This window comes from Lathamus discolor, chromosome 7 (genome assembly GCF_037157495.1).
Source record: "Lathamus discolor isolate bLatDis1 chromosome 7, bLatDis1.hap1, whole genome shotgun sequence".
Lineage (NCBI taxonomy): Eukaryota > Metazoa > Chordata > Aves > Psittaciformes > Psittacidae > Lathamus > Lathamus discolor.
Window position 1 is genome coordinate 20,294,558 of NC_088890.1, and position 21,144 is coordinate 20,315,701.

The 21,144-nt window shown below is 44.6% G+C and overlaps 1 long non-coding RNA gene across 2 annotated transcripts in view; it reads right to left on the reverse strand.

The window, feature by feature from the left end:
- Positions 1–574: 574 nt before the first annotated feature.
- LOC136018099 (uncharacterized) overlaps positions 575–21,144 on the reverse strand; it is a 79,600-nt gene continuing 59,030 nt past the window's right edge. The window contains exons 1-3 of one of the 2 annotated variants that reach the window (XR_010614238.1): positions 1,533–1,606; positions 1,101–1,183; positions 575–1,013 (exon numbers count right to left, since the gene is read on the reverse strand). This is a non-coding gene — a long non-coding RNA (uncharacterized LOC136018099). Of the gene's footprint in view, positions 1,014–1,100; positions 1,184–1,532; positions 1,607–21,144 lie in introns of those variants that run through there. The other variant, XR_010614237.1, reaches the window with a different exon arrangement.

Sequence of the window (21,144 nt, forward strand, 5' to 3'; positions counted from 1 at the left end):
CATTGGTGAGCCCTGCCCCGTCCTTGCCTCTTTGTTAGCATCGATTGATAGCATGGTTTCTGCAAGAGCCACTTTTCCCTGTTCCGAGCCTGTGTGCTGCCACATGCAGAGCTCCCCTGTTGAAGCAGAGCCAGAAGGAGCAGAGCCCCTTGCGCACCGGGTGCTGCGAGGAGGGTCCTGGAGCCAGCAGTGAGCAGAGCCCCTTGTGCACTGGGTGCTGTGAGGAGGGTCCTGGAGCCAGCAGTGAGCAGAGCCCCTTGCGCACCGGGTGCTGCGAGGAGGGTCCTGGAGCCAGCAGTGAGCAGAGCCCCTTGCGCACCGGGTGCTGCGAGGAGGGTCCTTGGGCACATCGCCGGCAGCGAGCAGCTCAGGGGCTGTGACATCAGCGCAGGCAGGGAGCAGAGCGCAGCCCATGGTACATTAACCAGGGAAGTTGGGAAATGTACAACTCAATGGGCTGTCAGAACAATGTTCCTCCAATGCTCTGCACAGACCAGCATTTTGTCAGTGTAAGTACAAATGCCAACACTGGCTAAGCCTTCAAACAAGCCGTGTACATTTTATTAGTGACTGATGTAAGTAAGGGCAGGAAGGAAGAGGAGGAAAATTCATTTTCCTTCAAACCACTAATAAACAGATCCGCCGGAGAGCTGGGTGGCCTGCAGCCTGCAGCTCCCATCCCAGGGCCAGCTGGTCTCTTCGGTGCAGTGAGAGGAACAGTTTCAGCTCAGCTCTCATGGACAATGTTCACCATTTAAACTGACCTCATTTAAGTCTTCTGGGGCAGATGCTGCTCTCGCGGGCCCTGGCACCATCCTCATGAATTTTAAAGCCAAAAACTGTAGCTTCTGTGGTTGTTTTAGACCTCAATTAGTCGTACACAATTTAACTTTGAAAGCCATTCTTGTCACCAAGGCAGCTGTCTGTATCTGCTCAATGCAGTTTGTCATTATTGCTGCTCCTGAAGCGACCGTGAGTGGCTTGGCTGGGCCAAAATCTCACTAGTTTGAACACTGCACAAACACAAACCCAAGAGCAGCATTTGTATTACTGTAGCTTTCAAGATAGGGCAAAAGGTTTATTCACTAATCTCCACTTACCTGCTTGCTGCTGCTGTGAATAACACATCCAAGTCCAAAGTACGGCAATGACCAGTCGACCCGTGCCAGTGCAAGATGCTCATCTGGGGAAGGGGAGGTTAAGGTCACATTTTTAAATTCCATGAGCCTGCGTTGCAAGTTAATCACAGAATCCCAGCCTGGTTTGGGTTGGGAAGGACATTAAAGCTCACCCAGTCCCAATCCCCCGCCATGGGCAGGGATACCTCCCAGCTTGAGGTTGCTCAAGGCCCTGTCCAACCTGGCCTTGAAGTCGCTCCTCAAAAGCTTCCAGTAATTCCTCACATGCCTCTAGAAGGTGTGCTAACCTACAGGACCCCAGAGCAGGCTCAGTGCCAGAAGATCCCCCTGGTACATTGGTGCAACTCAGTAGAACCACCCCACAGCTCTAATGGGAACCAGATGAGAACCCACCTCTCCGCCTACAGCTCTTCCACAGAGCGTTCAGGGACTTGCTCCTAACAGCCAAGACAGCCACCTCTGCCTGCGTGCAGCCGCCCTTTCCCAGCCTGCTGGGGATGCCCAGGCAGTGGGGGAGCACTCAGAGGAGCAGCTCGGCTGGCGAAGATCAGGGACTGAAAAGTTCCAGCTGTGCAGCATGCAGCTGCAGAGCAGACCCTGGGTGGTAACGCTTCCCCCTGCTCCTCTGCCTGCACCCTTAGATGCTGACGTGGTTTCCAGCCCACCAGACGGTGCACCGGGAATGCATCGGCTTCCCAAGAAAACGCGTCTTAAACCTTCCCGTGAAAGACACTGTCAGTGTACTGAAAGTACTTAAACTGTCAGTGCGGGCCAGCACTTAAACCCACCACCCACCATCACCTGCTGCCTTAGATTCGCCTCCAGGACAATGTTCCCCCAGCTGCAGACGCAGCGAGGAAAGCAGAGGCAGGAGTCAACGCACTGGCTACACCTCCTGCAAGGCCACATCCTAACCAAGAAGGAAAAGAATATCCTTAGCATGGGAGGTGCTCAGCACCCACTAACGATGGGCCCCTCCAGTTCTGTTTTCATGGGACTCTTCCCCAGAAGGTCCAATCCTGCAAATTTGCAGACAACAAAAAAAAAAATAGATCAACTTCTTGCCCCCTCCCCCAGCGAATGCTGTAAAATCCATCGGGATTGTGCCAACCCTGTGTAGTAAATACCTAGTAGTACGGCACCTCTCACATTCAAAGTAATGTGCCCTTTCTGGGGAAGTCTCTGAAGTACATCCACCTGTGGAAAATCAACTCAAATTAGTTCCCTTTTCCTTCCTATGATCATGCTGAAAGGAACATCTATTTTTCTCTGCAAAAGCAGCTATTTACCCACTCATGCTGCCTGGCAGACTTCATTAAAAAGGTGCCAACATCTGGCTCCTAAATCCAGCAATTAATTGTGATGCTACAGCCTGATTAATATACACACAACATGAGAAAAGAACAACATTGCTTTAGGAACTGCTCTGGGCGTTCTGCTAAAGGAAATACAGGTGTCGCATGTCTGTTTGGAGGATGTCAGACTCCTCCAGCAGAGATGATTTGTAAGCGGTCTTATTGAACAGATAACAGCTAAAACACTTCTCTGAATGCCAAAGACTGGTGTAATCACTCTATCCATTCCTTCTCTGAAAAATACATCATGGAGAGGTGTGGTAGCACCCAACCATACCTTCATTTTTAAGGCAGATACTGCTTTGTTCATGGGGAAGCTGAGAAACTGAAGCAAAGAAAGAATCCACACCAGGAATTGTCAGCCCATGATAAATAAATTAGGAGTGTGATGTTCTCCCATCAAACAAGCAAGGAAAGCTCACTAAACATTAACACATACTGAAAACACTACTATGGCTTTTAGCACTCCTACGCTCTCTCCCACCCATCACACACCAGGTGTATCTGATTAGGCCATGATTTTACCATGTTAAATTTACTTGGGCTGCTGAACATTAAGCACAGTTGCCTTGAGACACAAGAGAGGTTACGTTCAAAGGAACATTCTGTGGTACTTATAAAAATTAACAGGCTAAAGAAAGCTTTTCTAGAGTTGAAAGACATCAACTCCCTTTTTTAGAGTCCAAGATTATCTGGTTTTGGAGCAGAATTGTGCTTAACAGCAAGAGTATGTTAGAAACCATTTATTCAGATTACAAATGAGTTTTAGCTAGAAGCAAAGCCAGTGCCAGATTTGTTGCTACACTTTTATTACTAGTAGTATTAGTATTGGTATATTAATAATAATAATTGCTATTACTATATATTAATAACAACAACGATAATACTTTTCTTAAATAAGTGCTTGGCCGAGCTTTTAATAAACATGTGTGGGGGACAAAATTCAGCTGCTATAAACTGCCATAGGAAGTGGCTAAAGCAAAGCCATGTGAAACATGGGACTTTAGATTTGTATTAGCTAAGACATATACATACCAGAAATTCTCGAAAGGACAGGCATCAAAGAAAGGCAGATATCACATCATATATCTCCAGACATCAGTTATACTTCCTAACATTTGGAACCTCTAGAGAGGTATAAGACTGAAACGCGAAACGCCTACATGGAGAGAAAATGGCTCAACTCAGAAAGGTTATAATTTAATATAGTACATATTTGTCATTTTACTGTCTGAGGCTTCCACTTGTCTCTTACCATCTCAACACCAGCACCTCTATCACCATAACTGGAAGGACACAAAACACTGACGCAAAGTACTCAACAGCCTTTAAAAAGAATATGGCACTGGAAAAAAAGGACAAAATTTTGCAGCAGCCACCTAAAGGTAAAGTTTGGAGCAGGTCCGGAAGGGAGATTTTTATGGAAATATTCTCTGTGTGCAGTTCAGAACTTGAAAAGGTTAAAATTGTAAGGTAAAGGTTTCTTATTTACCTGCACCTTGGAGGCACCAAGCTCACTTCTGTAAGTGATCTGGTCCTGAAAACAGTAAAACTAGAGGACATGACACTTCCCAAAAGGACTAGTTCCGCCTGCCAAACAGTAGGTAGTAGTAGATATTCCTGATGTGCAGAACTATCACCTCTGGCAGGATGTTAATAGCACATTAAAAGTCAAAGAAAGAAGAATCTGTATTAAAATACCAACTGCCCTTTCTAGAAGAGCAAAGTTAACATGAGAGTTTGCATTTAGAGCTAGAAATAATAAACTTTGAACACATCCTTCCTTCACATCCTCCTTTTTGCCTCAATGTCTTCAGTAAGTGCTTACAAGAAAACCAGGGTGGAATGGTCTGGGGTGGGGGTTATGGGTAAGAAACTCAGCTATCAAACATCATGAGCAGGCACATTTATTCTGGTGGACACATATTCTCTAGTGTGTTGTCATTAGCCGGTGAATGTTGTTAGCAATAGCTGTAAATCCACTGTGGTGATTTCTAACCTGTGGGCACCTCTTGAAGTTATGATGATGGAATGAGCTCATGCATCTGCAAGAGTAATAAGAATTTACTACTCATGTAGCTAATGATACAGATGTACAGCACATGTTCCTGTTTCCTAAAGATGAATGTTCATCTGAAGAACTGAACACGCCAGGGACTTCTTCAGGACTTCAAAGTGTGTAGTTTTGCATATACAGGGCTGGAGGGGAAAAAAAGAGAATAAATGGCTTTTTTCATATCGTTAGCCATACCTACCTCTTAGTTCTAAAACCCAGTTACTGATAACAAGTTGATGATGAAGATCAACTTCCAAGTAAACCCTGGCTCTACTTCCTCAGTATCCTGAACTGAATAGCAGCGTTCAACTATACTGCTGGTGCATGTGCCTTGAAAATTTCACAATGCGAATACTGACAAAGTAATTACATTTCTAGCTCTTGCATCAAATGCTGCTGTCCATCTTGTTTGAATTCTTTATTTGTCTGCATGTCAGAGGTCTGGCAAGGAGGCTGAAAAGCCCCCTTCACTTCTTCAGTGAGCGGGTGCCCCATAATAGCTGTCAATAGCCTCAGAAGGATGCAAAATTGAGATGCCAAAGACATAGGGTGAAGTGCTGCTGCATTCGTGTGATGAGGATCTCACACCTTTCCTACTACAGGTGCAAGTCTTGGTCTGGCCTTCGAAAAGAGAACAAAGAAGCGACTTGTTTTCCATCTCCCAAGGCTGAGTACATCCCCTAGGCAGCTTGATGTAAACTTAACTATTCAAAAGCTCAGACTGGCAGCATTGATGATTAAAAATGAAAGCCGGTTTGATGCAGAAGAATGGGCATTAGATCACTTTGTACTTCTTACTCATTATTACATCACGAATGGGTGATTTCATTTTTAAAGAAGTTAAAACTACAAAGGTTTTCTCATGCAAATATTTCCTAACACTTTAGAAATTAATTAGAATGACAGTATTGTCAATACATTATTGTAGATGACATACATTGTTTTTTAGATGTATTCACAGTTAAAACCCCCATATTTTCTTTTCTTCCGAAGAACCAGAGTAAAATATGATTTTGCTCCCCACTAAGACATCACAGAATTACTTTAGGGACAAAGAAACCTTCTGATTGCTAAACCCACTAGTGCAAGATCCCTTGGGACAAAGCTTCTCTTTGCCACTTGTGTGTGTGGAGAACAGATCATGCTCTGAGGTGACTGTAGGTGCTAATGTGAAGCCCCTTTTCCTTCAACAGGATCAAGCTGTTAAGGCCTTTGTTGTTAAGAACCTGCTAATGCTTTGCAGCAATCTCTGCTATGCCCAGCACAATCCCTCAGATCACAGAACCCCAGACTGGTTTGGGTTGGAAGGGACCTTAAAGCTCCTCCAGCTCCAACCCCTGCCACGGGCAGGGACCCCTTCCACTGGAGCAGCTTGCTCCAAGCCCCTGTGTCCAACCTGGCCTTGAGCACTGCCAGGGATGGGGCAGCCACAGCTTCTCTGGGCACCCTGTGCCAGCGCCTCAGCACCCTCACAGGGAAGAGCTTCTGCCTAAGAGCTCAGCTCAGCCTCCCCTCGGGCAGGTTCAAGCCATTCCCCTTGGGCTGTCCCTACAGGCCCTTGTCCCAAGCCCCTCTCCAGGTTCCCTGCAGCCCCTTTAGGCACTGGAGCTGCTCTCAGGTCTCCCCTTCAGGAGCCTTCTCTTCTCCAGGCTGCCCCAGCCCAGCTCTATGTTTCTATTCACAGCTTTTCAAGAAACCAAAACCCACCTTCGACAAAACCCAGTCTGGTTTTGTGGCCCTAACTGGCACAGACATTCCCAGTCAGGGAAGCACAGCCCCAGCCAGCGGGACCCACGAGGGGCTCCCACCATGCCTGCCTCCAAGGCAGTGACCAAGCAGAGCCTCACAATGCTCCAGTCTTGAACTCTGCCAAACCTCTTGGCTCTTCCTGCCAGCCCACTGCACTCAGCGGTGTCCGGAGGGGGCTCAGTGCACACACAGGGAGCTTGACAAGGCTGACTGAAAGAGTGGTTCTATCTCTGTTAGACTGTGAACGTGTGCTGGGGACAAAACCAGTCTGCTAGTGATGGAGTGGTGGGATTTCCTCTCCTCTCCGCTCAGAAATGAGGTGCATTATGAAATTATTAATTAAAAAGCATTCTTAATTCCAAGCACTATCTAATGGAGCATTGTCTCTCTCTGGGGATACAAATTACCTTAGCAGTGCTTAAAGAAAAGAGGCTAAAGGAAAAATGCAATTACAGAGTGTAAAGAAAGAGATAAGGCTCAGTGCAGAAGTTTGTAGCAATCTTTCCCTTGACAAAGCTGAAAACTGGCAGCATTCACCTATGCTATACAGAGCTGAGGATACCACAAGGAGCAGCAATTCAAAAGGACCTTCATCCCAAAACTACCCCATTGAGGGAAAGAGCTTTTTCTCTGCCAAATGAAAAAGATCCATCGTGTGGGCAGGTGATGACAGTTACATACAAACACAGGGGAGCATCATCTCTTCAAAAGCCACTTGAAAAACAAGAAAGCAATGGAGTAGGAGGGAAATCTGTTCAAGGATTCTCCTGTCTAGCAATAACACTGTGGAAATGTTACTCATTCATATAAACGATCTTGTACCTAGAGACCATAAGCAAGCCGTACTGGGTTACGGGTTTCTTTAGGCTGGATTATGTCTAAATCAAAAAGATTGTTTTGAACTTTATTTTTTCTTGATCCATTTTTTCCTCTAAATTTTGAAAGAAACAGTTTTGTTTCTGTTTGGTCTCACTTCACACCAGAAGTAGTATTGGTTGACCACATCCTTGAAGTCCCTCCTCCTCTGGGCATAGGACGGGATAGTGCTTGCTCAAATACACAGGCAGTAGCCAAGATATGTTTGAGCTCTCTGGGCCATGCATGTTCCAATTTTGACCACTAATGGTGATATGCTATCCCATGCATGTGATAGCACTCAGCCTGGTGGGAGAGCTCTGCTTGAATTGCGTCCTAAAAAGGCACTGTTGGCAAGGACTCATCTGATCAAGACTCTTTTCCTACCTGAAAAGTGGCACATAGTGCTGCAAGGCACCACTGTGCAGTGCCTGTCATCTCAGGGCTTTTTTACAGGGCTTGACTAAGATGCTTCTGATCATTTCAAGTCAGGCATCTTCAGGAGTTAGGAGTGTCTTGTTAGAAAAACTATACTGATTTGCTCCTTGCTCAAGTGCTGACAACCCTAAACCACCTGCACAAATGCAATGTGCAAGTGAGGAATATGGGGAACGTGTGCATGAAAACACCATACGCATGGAAAGCCTCTTCTAGAACGGATTTAAAAGGAACTTGTGAAAATGCACTGGCAGTTTTGCCCATGTAAATCACAGAATCATTAGGGTTGGAAGGGACCTCTGGAGACCATCTAGTCCAACCTCCAAATGGTGGTCATCTTCACCAGCAGGAAGAGGAGCAGGTTTTTGGGTAGTTAGCTGTGCTAGCACTAGGCTGTAAGTTTTGTAGAGGGTCTGCAGACCTCAGAGCTGCAGGCTGGCAGGGCTGCTCTGTCTGAACTTCTCCTGACCTGCTCCAGCTGTTTTACTTGGTTTAGCCATGGCAGCAATTTCTCTAAATGGCCAGTTATCTATGGACAATCCGGTTTACTTCTGTTATCTCTGTATGCTATAACCATAGCTTGATAGTGCAGCAGTAACAAGCAGTAATTCTGTGTGAAATGGGCAATAATATAATGCAGAGAAACACAGGCCTGGTACTACAGCAGAGACCTTGAGTACTGGAGACATAGGATGGGGCATGCAGGAATATAGACATGGGATGGAAATATCTGGGGTACAAGAGACCCCCAAGGCTATAAACAAATCAATGGTGAGTTAAAGAAATGCAGACCTAGAGATGGACAAAGCTGGGATTAAGGGAAACAGAGAACACAGAAAAGCTATTTAAAGTATGTGAAAGGCATCATATACAGTAAATCCACATGTAATGTGAAGCTGCAGGGGATGGAGGGAGGGAGACAGGGAAGGAGAAAAGGAGGAATGACAGGAAGGAAGGAGGGGAGGAAGGAAACGAGCAAGGAATAAAAGAAGGAAAATACAAAAGCATGCCAGCAAACATATAAAACCACAAATGAATCCTAGAGCGAGAAGGAAGAAATCATCAAGGTCAATTCCATCTAGACTACTAATGAATCTTGAACTGGATCATTAAGGTTTCAATTGCACTAACAGTACATTCCTGGCTTTCTATGAAAGTTATGTATGTGTCCTCTTTGCCCATAAGCAAATTTACAGTGCAAGAGTTCCACCAATCCCCTCTCACCACTGCAAAATTGCCAACCAAGGCCAGTACTTCCCAGGCACTGACTCCCCCGAGGGTCTCAATATGTGACTCCCTTCCCAGTTCACACTAAGCAATAGTCATCACGTCCCTGCCTGAAGGACATGGATGGAAAATTCCTTTCCTCAGACAAAGCACCTAGATACTCCTTTCCATGCTTACCCTTCCTAATGAAAAGTGAAGGGTGCCTGGATTTTATTATTTCCAAGTGTATTACGGTTCCAAATAGGATTAAAGTTCAGAATGAATTCTGGGGTTGGGAGGTAGCAATTTTAGGGAAGTACAGATCTTTTCAGATCACAGTCCTCTCCAGATGAATCCATTGAATCCAGTGAATGCAGATGAATCCAGTGAATCCATTTCTCACAATACGTGTTAAACTCGCCTCTGCAACATCACCATTTACTTCATTAATCTCTCTTGGAGTCATCTTGTTTTGCCTCCCAATCAAGCTAACAGCCATGTCTTATGAGCTTTGCAGCTGGGACAGATTTGAGGTCTTGGGAAGCAGCTGGAGTTGAAAACCCAACACTATAAAAGGTTTCTTAGGGTATATGCCTCCAGCAGTTTTGTCCTGGAGTTTAAAATAAAGTCCAAAGGGTGAAGAATTTTCATTTCCTTCTAATTTCTCCCAGCCTGCTACAGATGGTTACTATTTGCACTTGTATTCATCCCATGTCTTGAGAGGAACAGAGAATTGTGCTTTGACCATCAGATATTTTCAATCCCAGTCAGTCATGTAATTGTTCCCCCCAGTCCTTCTGCCCTGGATCAAAGGAGAGACGCAGGAGTTAAGATACCTTCTGAGCAAGGTATGGTAATCAGTTCCAGCAGAACATCTGGACTTCAGCATTTGAAAGATATGAGGGTATTATCCATAACAACATTTTGCTCCAAGCTTTCTCAGACACACAAGATGAAAGTCACAGTCCATGTAGAGAGCAGAGTGGGAGTCCTGCTGTAGACAACACTACCCATTTCTTTCTATGCATCTACTCACTGGAACTTCTGGAGTAGCAACTGGTTCACACAAACCACTGATGCTGCTTTACCCATTCCTACAAGAGAAGCTTGCCCAGCGCTCAAACCAGGTGCTGTAGCAGCTCTAATACATCAATGAGAAGCCACTCATTGATTATCTTGGCTTTATCTTTTCCTCTGTCAAAAGCTGTCACATGCTTTTCATCTAAATTAGGTAGTCCTTTCTCCTGGTGCAGCTGCAGTTATTCAGCTAGATGACAGTGCTTTGCTGTGTTGCATTGCATTTTGTATTTATAAAGCTGAGCAATGTGCAATACAAATACGAAACATAAAAACAGTTTTTTGAGGGAGGTCAAAACTACTGAGGTGCTTAAGGACCAACTTTTAAATCTAGATACATAAGAAAGATTTCTGTCTCTATGAATAGGTGTTTTCTATGTGCTTCTGAGAGCAAATATCAAATGAGGTAATCACTAAAACTAGGCAGTGGCAATTAGTTCTGCTTACATGAATATTTTCCTTACCTTTAAAGCACCTCCCTTTCTCATTAAAGCATGATCATGAGCACTTGGAATCTCACCTTTCTTCAGAGCCTCACCACCCTCACAGGTAAGAACTTCTGCCTAACACCTAATACCCTCATATCATATCAAGTAGCAATTTTTAATGTAAAATACTCAGCTTACGGTGACCTGCAAGGGTACATAAAGGAAGCCACTGCAGCTACAGGACTCTTCAGGCATTTTCCAAATCCCACATTCATTAATGTTCATTTATTTCAGCAATATTTCCCTATGTTTTATTAGAACATCAACTCAGTACTTTCAGAACACAAGGTCATGGTGTTATCCTATAGAGAAACTGTTGCAGCGCACCAGTAGAGGACTAAAGTGAATGGACACGTAATTCAGAGTACAGAATCACAGGATCATAGAATGGTTAGGGTCGGAAAGGACCTTAAGAACATCTAGTTCCAACCCCCTTTTCCAAGATCCACTGTGGATAATGGCACCATGCTGCATACTCAGAAATCTATCACAGCTACACAGAAACATCAGGCTGGACAGGGCCACTGAAGGACAGATTGCCCCACCTTCTCAAGGCAGCCTGACTTCAAAGCTAGATCATTGCCTGGGCTCTTATCCAGGTTTTAAAATCTCCATGGATGGAGATGCCACAGCACTGAATGAGTTGCTCCAGTGTTACCCACTCTCATTGTGAACACTAATGGGTTCTCAAGTGTATACCAGGACAGGTTTTGCCTTACATCTCACCATTTATTTAAAGGTTTTCGACATTGGGCTGGTGTTCCTAATTACACAGTCCTCACCAAGCTGTGTCGGAGCAAGTGGGTAGGTCTAGCTGCCCAGCTACACAGACTGAGGCACTATCCTACCAGAATATGGTCCATTTAAATGATACATTTCAAACCAATGTCTCGAATTAGGAAGTGCATTACCATTGCGGTCAGCGGAAACTAGACTGTAGAATGAATTTCGTGGAAGATAACCTTACAAAGCATCATCTGGCATCACAGCTCAGCTCCCAGGGCCTCAGTCTGAAAGAAACCTTCTTGTCCTCTCCCCAGCAGATGGGTTTCTGCTTCAGCTGCACGTCACCCCAGACCCACTGAGCTGTCTATGTGCATCACAGCACGGCTCCGCATGCGAGCAGCGTGTCCAAGCAATGACTTTAAACCACATGTACCCCGAGTTTCTCTGCAAATATGCACACTGTGCCCTCAGTATTCCTTCTTTTTGCAGTAGCCCTGGAATCACACCAATGAAACACTGTGTTTGCTTCTGCTAGTAGCCAGGGCAGCAAAGGTGCATGTTAGAGAAGAACTTTTCTGTTCAGTTTGATGCTCTTGCCAGCTCTGCAGAATCCAGACACATGAACTCTTTCTCACTGTCATCTCTGGTCTTGCTCATGAATAGGTAACTTCACACAGTTCATCACAAATTAAGGTTTTCACATTATCAGAATTTGTCTGATGTTGAAAGGAAAATATCAAATTCAGTAGAAGCTCAGCAGAACTGAGACCGTGGAGTCAAGCATTAATACGCACACCCTCCACCTGAACCGAACTGAAACTCCCTAAAGCTTTCCTTGAAAGCTTAAGGACAAGGAGGATGCTGCCCATCAAAGTGATCTCTGAGGGATGAGAAATTCCACCTGATCACAGACCACAGGCAGCCTTCATATGGAATATATAAAATTTACTGACTTACAGCTCATGTTCATGCCTTTGATTTTAAGCCAAATTATTCTGTTTTTCCTGACAACCCTTTTTGTTTTAGGTAGAAACCTTAATATGATGTGACGTATTTAAATAAAGGACAGATTTAATTAATCCAAGGTAGGTTTAGGAGCAGAGCAGATCACACTCTGTAGCTCTCACTATTTGATCAGTCAACTTAATCTCAAATAACAACACTGGCAGCCTCTTACTGCATCTCTTTTCATCTTTCTATTTATTTATTTTTAATCACAAGCATTTGTGGTTTATACCCTCTTCTGCCAAGCAAACCATAAATACACTGGGGAGTCATTTCAAACCCTTCCTTACCAATCTTTTCTCTCACTGTTCCCGTTTTGCCACTGACCTCCTCCTTCCTCTCCAAAAAACCTTCAGCCAAACCCAAACCCCAGCGACAGAACTGAACATTTCCCAGAGAGTCTTCCAGAGCAAGAGGCAGTGAGGCTGCTCCACCTCACGAGCCTGCTGGCATGGAGCTGACATCACACATGCACGGGGTTCTCTGCTGAGACTGGCCTCCAAGCAATGCAGCATCATCACCGGCAAAGCTGAAGGACACACCAAGGTCAAAAGAAAGGAAAAAGGACCCAAACAAAATAGTACCACTGAAGCACTCTCTGTTCAGAGACCTCACTGTAGACAAACAATTCTGAAAGCTGGACAAAAATACAACGCATTGGATGTTATCAATTATGCCCTCTGAGATGAATTTGTGATGCGCAATTGTTTAAAATGAAAGAAGCAGTTTAGATAAAACAGAAAATGACATCACTCAACCAAATCTTTTAATAACATCAGCTTCAACGATAAAATCCATCTTTTTAAGCAGAGCATACTGAGGATTAAGCTGATACACTGAAATTATTCCTGAGAATACACTGGTTGAACGGAAATCTAAATTGCTTATATGTAAATCCAGCAAAAATACCTCAACAACAAAGATTTGCAACATTAGACACTAATGGAATTTGATATCATGTCACAGCTTTTTGATAGCCCAGAGCTAATGACTCAGTGCCCTTCTGCATGTGCTGCTTTATGGTTTTACGTTGAGATAACAGGATTTAAAGGAAAAACATCACACTAACGATGAAGCAAACTATTCAGGTAAAGTTCCCTAGAAATGGCAGTCAGGTACAAATAGCTTTCCTCCACTCCTCACAGCTTTTCAACGCTCTACCATGACCCCCGCTCAGCAAACCAAACGGCTGGTAATGACAGGTCCCTCTCCAGCCTCGCACCTCTGCTGCTCCTCACACCAAACATACAGACACCAGAGTCTCCTTTTAACTGCTTAGATTGTACAGAAAAGCCAATTGAGAACTAAACACCACTGTCTTACTATTTTCACTGCAGCAATTCCCAAATCAAACGGTCCCCATCAGTGAGAATTTCCTGGTGCCAGCTGGGTTTCACAAATCAATCTGTAGGGGGAACGGAGAGGGAAGGGAAAGCTGCCTTGGTGCTGACATCTGGTTGACATGCTACTTGGTGCTCTGCCACAGCTCTCCCACTGTCTTAAAAGGGAAGTCTTAAAAGTAGAAAGAGTTTCTTTATCTCCATTTTCCTGTCCAATCTTCCAGCACCAAAGCAGAAGTAGAGGCTGCCTCAATAAAGTCTCGATTTAGCATTTAGCACAACATCATCCTAACCTTCCGTTCCCTGTAGTTTTTAGACATTATTTACGATGTCAGAATTCTACTCCCCTCCCTTCCTCCATGCCAACAAAGTACAACACAAGCAACTCCAGCAGTTCTCTTCTCAGGAAGTGGAGCTTTGTACAAAATTCTTTGAAGTATTTTGGTGTGGATTTCACCTCATTTTGGGATCATTCACCCATAGGCACTAGCCTCCCTGTTTAGAAGCCATTCTGAGCTTCTCACAAAAGCTAGCACAGAGCTTTGCACACATGAAGATTAAAATAACATGCAGCCCATCTTCCTAATTGCAGGACTATTCCTGGGAAACAAACAAACAGAATTCAGTATTTCTGCTCCGTTACACCTAGTATCATACAGCAGCACGAGCTTTCGGGACACACAGGCCCTGGAAGTGTTCACACACTGTGTAGACGAGGCCCTCAGTGCCATGGGTTAGTGGTGGCCTTAGCAATGCTGGGGAACAGTTGGACTTGATGATCTTAAAGGTCTTTTCCAACCCGGTTGATTCTACGATTCTATTCTACTAAAGGTGCTCTCAACTCTTCCTGAATGGCAAAGTCCAGCACCGGCAGCAATGCAATGCGCAAAATCAATACATGGTTTAGAAGGAATTGTAAGAATATCTACTGAGCATTTAAATTGACAGAAGTCACACAATTCCCCCAGGGACCAATAACAAGGTAAAGTTTCCACGTGTCCTTTGCAGAGCTCCTAGCAGAAGGTTCTCTGGCTCAGATCACCAGAATTGTGTAGATACCCAAGCTCTACTGGAATCAAGGAGAATTAGGAAACTACCTACTTTTGTGGATCTAAATCTTAGGAATCCTGTGGAAGAAAAATTCATCTGGCTGCTTAGGTGGCAGTGATCCCTGTATAGAATGACTGACACTAGCAAGTTACAGCTTTGCCCTGTATTTGATAGAGTGTTTTGGTGTCAGTTCATTTCAGATTTAATTTACAAAGCCACCATGAGATTCTACTTTAGGAACCATTCCTTCCCAGATTCCCACCTGAACAGTGGAGTTCAGTGAGGACTTTGGGGAGCCAAGGCTGGAGTACCTCATCTCAGGAGCATGCACCCCTGACATCTCATATTACTCAAGCTTGTTGCATTTTCTAGGCCCACTAGAAAAAGACAAGTATTTATTCTGACATTTTCTATCAGGCAAGAAAGTAACAGGGCCAATGCCATGGGCTGGGTAAGTATTTCGATCTAGCATGAGGTCATCTTGCTTTACATCCACTATATGCCCAGCCAGAGCTAATTGTTGATGTGTTCAGGGCTCCATCACAAGCTCCGTCAGCACTGTTTGGCATACAGATCCTATTCACAGCCTCTTCTTCCATCTCCCATTCCTGTGTATTGAGGCAAAGCACCTGTATTTCAGCAGATGCATTTAAAAATGGGCATGAATTTCCACATCATCGTTAAAGTTACCTGGCAATAAAGTTAGCCTGAACAGATACCTTCTCTGGCTCTTCTAACATTTGCGAGGGAGACTCTAGCAGAGTGACACCAGCTTTCTACTTGGTTCTTAACACAGCCAGATCTTGAGACCAGACTTTGTTAATGAGCTCTGTCTCCTCTGGTATTTGCAGCCATTAAAAGGGCTTGTTCCAAAGTACATCACCGACCTTCGGATGGGAGGGAGCTCCTTCTCTCATTACACCAGTTCATTCCAGACTTTGCAGAGTTCAGCCCAAGCAACTCAACCTTTTGCATTCCTGCAATCAGAATTTCCCCCGGTGCATTTTTGCATTGTATTCACTCTGGGGATCCCTGATTTTTATGTTTTCCCGATGACCGCGGTCCTTTACCACACTAATACCTCAGCTGGGTGCGTCCTGTGCGGTGAGAAAGGCACTTGTTTGGGAAAAGAAATGCAGAAGAAAATTGCTTTGGCAAAAGATTCTCCATCTCATTTCCAAAAGGAGCAGCTGAAACCAGGGCTGTAAGTATCCCTGCTCCCTCCCCTTGCCCGGCTGTTCTTCCCCTGCACAGGTTGCTCACCTCATGTTGCTAAGCAACATGCTTGTCTCACACACTTTGCATCCCAGTGCAGAAGAAAAGAGGGCAAAAAAAGATGCTGCAGGGACAAAATGATGCTGACAAGTAGGGAGCATAAACTTTTTCCTCTCCTCCATCCCTTTTCTCTCATGCTCAATGTCTTTCACGCTACATTAAATCTCATCTTGCTGTTCTCCACCAAAGCAAGCAGCACAATCCCTGGTAACCGGAGCATATTCCCAGGATGACTATTAAAAAGAAAGCAGAAGGAAGGAGATCAGCTCATGAACCATATTCTTTTCTGCTGAAAACTATTGAGATTTCCTCTGAACAAATAGCAGGACTCCCAAAGCACTGTTACAAACACTTAAATCCTGCACATGCCACAGGAACCTAGGAGAGGTTATAGACACAGATCATTATGTATTGTGCAGCAATGTAAAATCCATTTTCCTTACATCTCTCATCATCAATGGTTTTAAAATTTGACCATAAAGCATAACTCCCCCAGGCAGCAATTTGTTTCCAATGCAAGGTCTCCGTGGTTCCCGAACTCTTTTTTTTCTCCCGTTCACTCACACTATGAACGTTTGGAAGAAATAATAAAAAGAAAACTGACTTCAGCTATTGTATGAATCTGAAGGTAACATTTCCATATGCTACACTACTCCTGTGCAGCCCAGTGAGTAGAGACCAATCTCACAGGACTATGTTTTGAAAATAAACAAAAGTTTACCCCCTTATACGTGGCCATGTTTGATCTAGGCAAACCCCCTTCCTCTGGCAGATCAAGTGCAATGTTCTTTCCTTTAGCAATACTGATTCCCACTCTTTTTGGTCTACAGCCCCTACTTCCCATGAACCACCATAGCATCAAGCTTCCATTAAACAGACCATAAATGCAATACAGAAGTGTGCTCCAGTTCATGCCTTCATTTGCAATACTAATCCATTAGCAGAACATGATTGTTGGACTCAAACCAACAGTGGTAAACTGATCCCATCTTGGAAAGAGATTGGAACATGGGTCTGGTTCTGAGCCTCAGTTTACCATCAGTAAAATAGATGAAAATAGTCCTTTGCTTCTGTACTTTAAATATACAGTGCTCAGCACAGAGGATGACTTTTGCTGCTACAACAGCTACACTTCAAACAGATAATACATATTTGCCACCCAAACTACCTATAAAACAGTCAAACTTGGTGACAAGATTTTGCCAAATCAAAAACAAGATTCAGAAGACCCAAAGATTTTATTACAGAATGAAACCAACCGAGCATCAAAGACAAATTTATCTAATTCAAGCTGTAATTTTCCAATTCAACTGGAAGATTTTCACATCTTCTGAAAATTCCAGGCTGAGGCACTCAAGATTGAATGAAACACTTTGCTCGGCTCTACATTACTTTCTGAAGAAAGAGCAGAAGAGGGCACGGCACAGCAATGGCAGTCGATGCATCAATACCCCAGCTGTTTCACAACCTGGGTTTCTGTGATCCTACAATGATCAGACACAATTAGTAATGCAGCATTCAAAACAAAAGACATGTCCCCCACTCTGTGCCCTTCCCTATGGCCTAGCATGACCATGGTACACTTTCTATCAGTCAATCACTCTTGTCTCCTCCTACAGCTTAATCGTAAAAGCTCTCTTTCCTGAGTGAGGAAAGACCCTAAAAAGATTATGAAGGGGTGGGAAGTCTCTGCCATGGTCATCAGTACATACCTTCTCCAGCCAGAAAGTGTGAGTCCCTGCACCTGAGTAAGCATCCTACGGGCTGAAGTTGTCAGGAGTTCACCTCTCCCAACTTCACTTTGCCTCATAGGTTTCTTCAGTCCAAAGTTCCTCTGAAGCAAGGCCCAAGACCAGGTATCTAATTCCACTCTGTCTATGCGCTGTCTGCCATACAAGCCATAAATGGATTTACAGTTCATGAGACCTACAGCTACTGCTGTGTTCCAAGAGACTTCAGTTAGTTTATTCATAAGCAATCCTCTGCGGCAAGGGAGGTTTCTATCTTGTAACATGGTGGCATCTTCACATCAAAACAGAGTAAATATAACCTGTACTGACTCACAGTATCAAAAATAAAAATACATACATAAGTAAGAGGAAATAAGGTTGTGCAGAAAATACACAACTGTGACTGAATCATAGAGGACACTTGATTTTCTGAGTAACACGAACAATGGGGAAAACAGAAACAGGATAACATTGAGGGTGTTTTGCCCACAGTCGTAGAAGTAATATATTTGGTTTCCAGTTCTAGCTCCTGCTCTCAGCCTGCAGGCCCAGAAAAACGTTTAGCTATATATTAGTCATTGTCCTTCAGTACCACACTACTCTGTTTCACCTGCTCATTCACTGAGAGAGTAACACAAATCTCACCTAAGAGGACAGCCATAGGCGTTCAGTTCTGACACACTAGTGGTTAAAATGGATGTGTGCAGGAAAAATGTGTTTTCACAGCCAGTCTTTCAAAATAGCAGTGCAATCCATCGTGCAATCCTGTTAGAATGCTCTTCATAAGCATCAAAAGAGCTCAGTGGAGAGCCAAGACCTTTCGAGCTAATTTAAGGTGATTAGAGGATTAGTGGGTTTAGGTTGACAGAACTGTGAAATACAAAAAGCAGATTTTGAGGAGGCGAAAATATATCTTAAAACTATCGCCCATATGAGTGTAACAGAAAATGGAAATCTCTCCGAACTGCTCTGGAAATTCTTGGAGAGAGCTGTTCCTCACACACACCTCTCACTAGGAAGGGAAGAAACGCAGACGGCAGCACAACTGCTCACTGCTGAATTCCTGAGGAAAGGCATTCCTAGAGCATCTAACCCCTAAGAGATTTTTCTGTAAGGGTGCACCTTCAGTAAGAGACACATTGAAAATTAATGATCCGAAAGGACGCAAGCGGGTCTGCTGACACCATCCACATCACAAGACAGTCATTGTACATGCCAAAGAGGTCAAGCCAGAAGGTGTCTTCCACCTTGTATCCTATATCAAAAAAAAAGACCATTGAAGGAAGGCACCTTTACTTACATCTGAAATTGCCTTCTCTCTACTCAATTCTGTGGCACAGTCCATTTTAGCCATATCTTCCCTAGCAAAGCATCTATTGTGCTCAAAATCTGTGACCTTAGATTGAAGCCAAGAGTTCTTGTAGCCAGCCACCAACAGCTGCTGGTTAAAAGCCAGGAAGCCAAAAAGAAGCAGAAGAAAACTAGTACCAGCCAAGCCTTCCAAACCCAGGCCTGCATTTTCACTTCTGGAAACAGCAGCGGAGAACAGAGCAGGATGTCTTCAGGGGTGCAGCAGAAGCCCCCAAATGCAGGGGTGTGAGGAGGTGTGCTAGCAGCAGCACATCACCCTCTCATTAGCAAGTGCCTCAGCACTTGTGGGCAGCACCAGAAGACTGAAGACAAGAGTGGAAAAGATACCTAAAACCCTCCATTTTTTATAATGGAAAAAAAGCAGTAGCAGGTCAAAGTCTACTGTGCAGTACATGCAGGTATGGGTACTGCATAATGCTATAAACATGCTAATTGGATGTTAACCTTACAGCCCATTTTAGCTGTAACCAGTTCTGCTTCCAAAGACAAACTCCTGAGAAGCCCCCCATGACCTGGCTTCAGAGTGCGCTTGAGCCCAGAACCCCCCATGTGCTGGGCTGCACCCCCAGAGCGTGAGCAGCAGCTCCGGGAGGGGATCCTGCCCCTCTGCTGCGCTCTGGGGAGACCCCCCCCCTGCAGCCCTGATCCAGCTCTGGGGCAGCAGCACAAGAGGGACGTGGAGCTGCTGGAGAGAGGCCAGAGGAGGCCATGGAGATGCTGCGAGGGCTGGAGCAGCTCTGCTCTGGAGCCAGGCTGAGAGAGCTGGGCTGGGGCAGCCTGGACAAGAGAAGGCTCCTGAAGGGGAGACCTGAGAGCAGCTCCAGGGCCTAAAGGGGAATTATTAGAAAGATGGATTCAGTTTTTAGTAGGGCCTGATTTGATGGGACAAGGGGAAATTGTTTTAAACTGACAGAGAGTAGATTTAGCCTAGATATAAGGAAGACATTTTTTACACTGTGGGGGATCAAACACTGGCACAGGGTGCCCAGAGAAGCTGTGGCTGCCCCATCCCTGGCAGTGCTCAAGGCCAGGTTGGACACAGGGGCTTGGAGCAAGCTGCTCCAGTGGAAGGGGTCCCTGCCCGTGGCAGGGGTTGGGACTGGATGAGCTTTAAGGGCCCTTCCAACCACAACCATTCTATAATGATTCTATTTTACTGTTGCATCTATTAGTGGATTTACTCCATTACACAGGGACACAGAGAGAATGTTTGTGTGTAAAAAAGACGTATAGTTTCCTAAGGACTGTCAAGCAACGAATGTAGACAAAGCAGAAGTGTCACAAGAAGCGTTGTTAACAAATGAATGCCCAGATACAAAACAGGGAAGGTAAAAATACTCTAAAAATAATTAAGGCTTGGAAGGCTGGCCAAGACAATTAACAGTCAAAATACTCACAGGCCTTTGATGTACTGGCCTGCAGGGTTTAAGACTCTCTTTCAGCTCTCACCTTCTTACCTTCCCTGTACTCATGTTCCAGTGAGTTCCAGCAGTGTGGGAGACTGCTATGCAGCTTTTCAGTCCCTTGGCCTACAACCAGGCAGTACTGAGCAAGGCAAGGAAAACCTTTGGAATAAAATATGGTAACAATCAGCACAAGCTCCAAGCATCAATATGTTTTCCTCCCAAGAGAACATGTTGAATTAGAGCTTTCATTGTCCCAGTGAGGGATGTCATAGCCCAGTCGAGGCTGGGCGATGGTGGTGAAGCACCTAATGGGCAAGGATTGCCCTTTCGTTCACTGGTGACACTTTAACACCAGCTATTAATACATGATGGCATTTTCTATCAAGGGTGTCATAAAAAGGTCAGAGTCTATTACTGCAACTTGCATATATGAAGACAGGCTCATCCCTTAAGCAACACTAATATCCTACTACTTCCAGCCAGCTTACTCCACATACAGCTTCATTCTGGCAAGATGGAGGCATCAGAAGCACCAGCCACCAGGAGTCAGCCACAGAGATGATTTCAACAGCATTTCCTTCTTCCTTTCATCACCTCTTCCGTAAACAAACATTCACAACTACAGCACATCTTCTGCTTCCAGAACAGGTCCTGTCAAGGCCCATCAAGGCCAGGCAAACTGGTTTTTAGGACTGCTGGTTATAATACAATCTCTTCTTAGGTAAAGCATTATTGAATAGCTCCTGATTTTGCTTGTTATACTGATCTGAAAAGTCTTTAGGTGACTAATCCCCAGCCTAAAGGTTGTGTACTCTGTGTTCTTTTCATCTCCTCATTTACTATGAGTTGTTCGGCTGATCATTTGAAATCCCACCGGA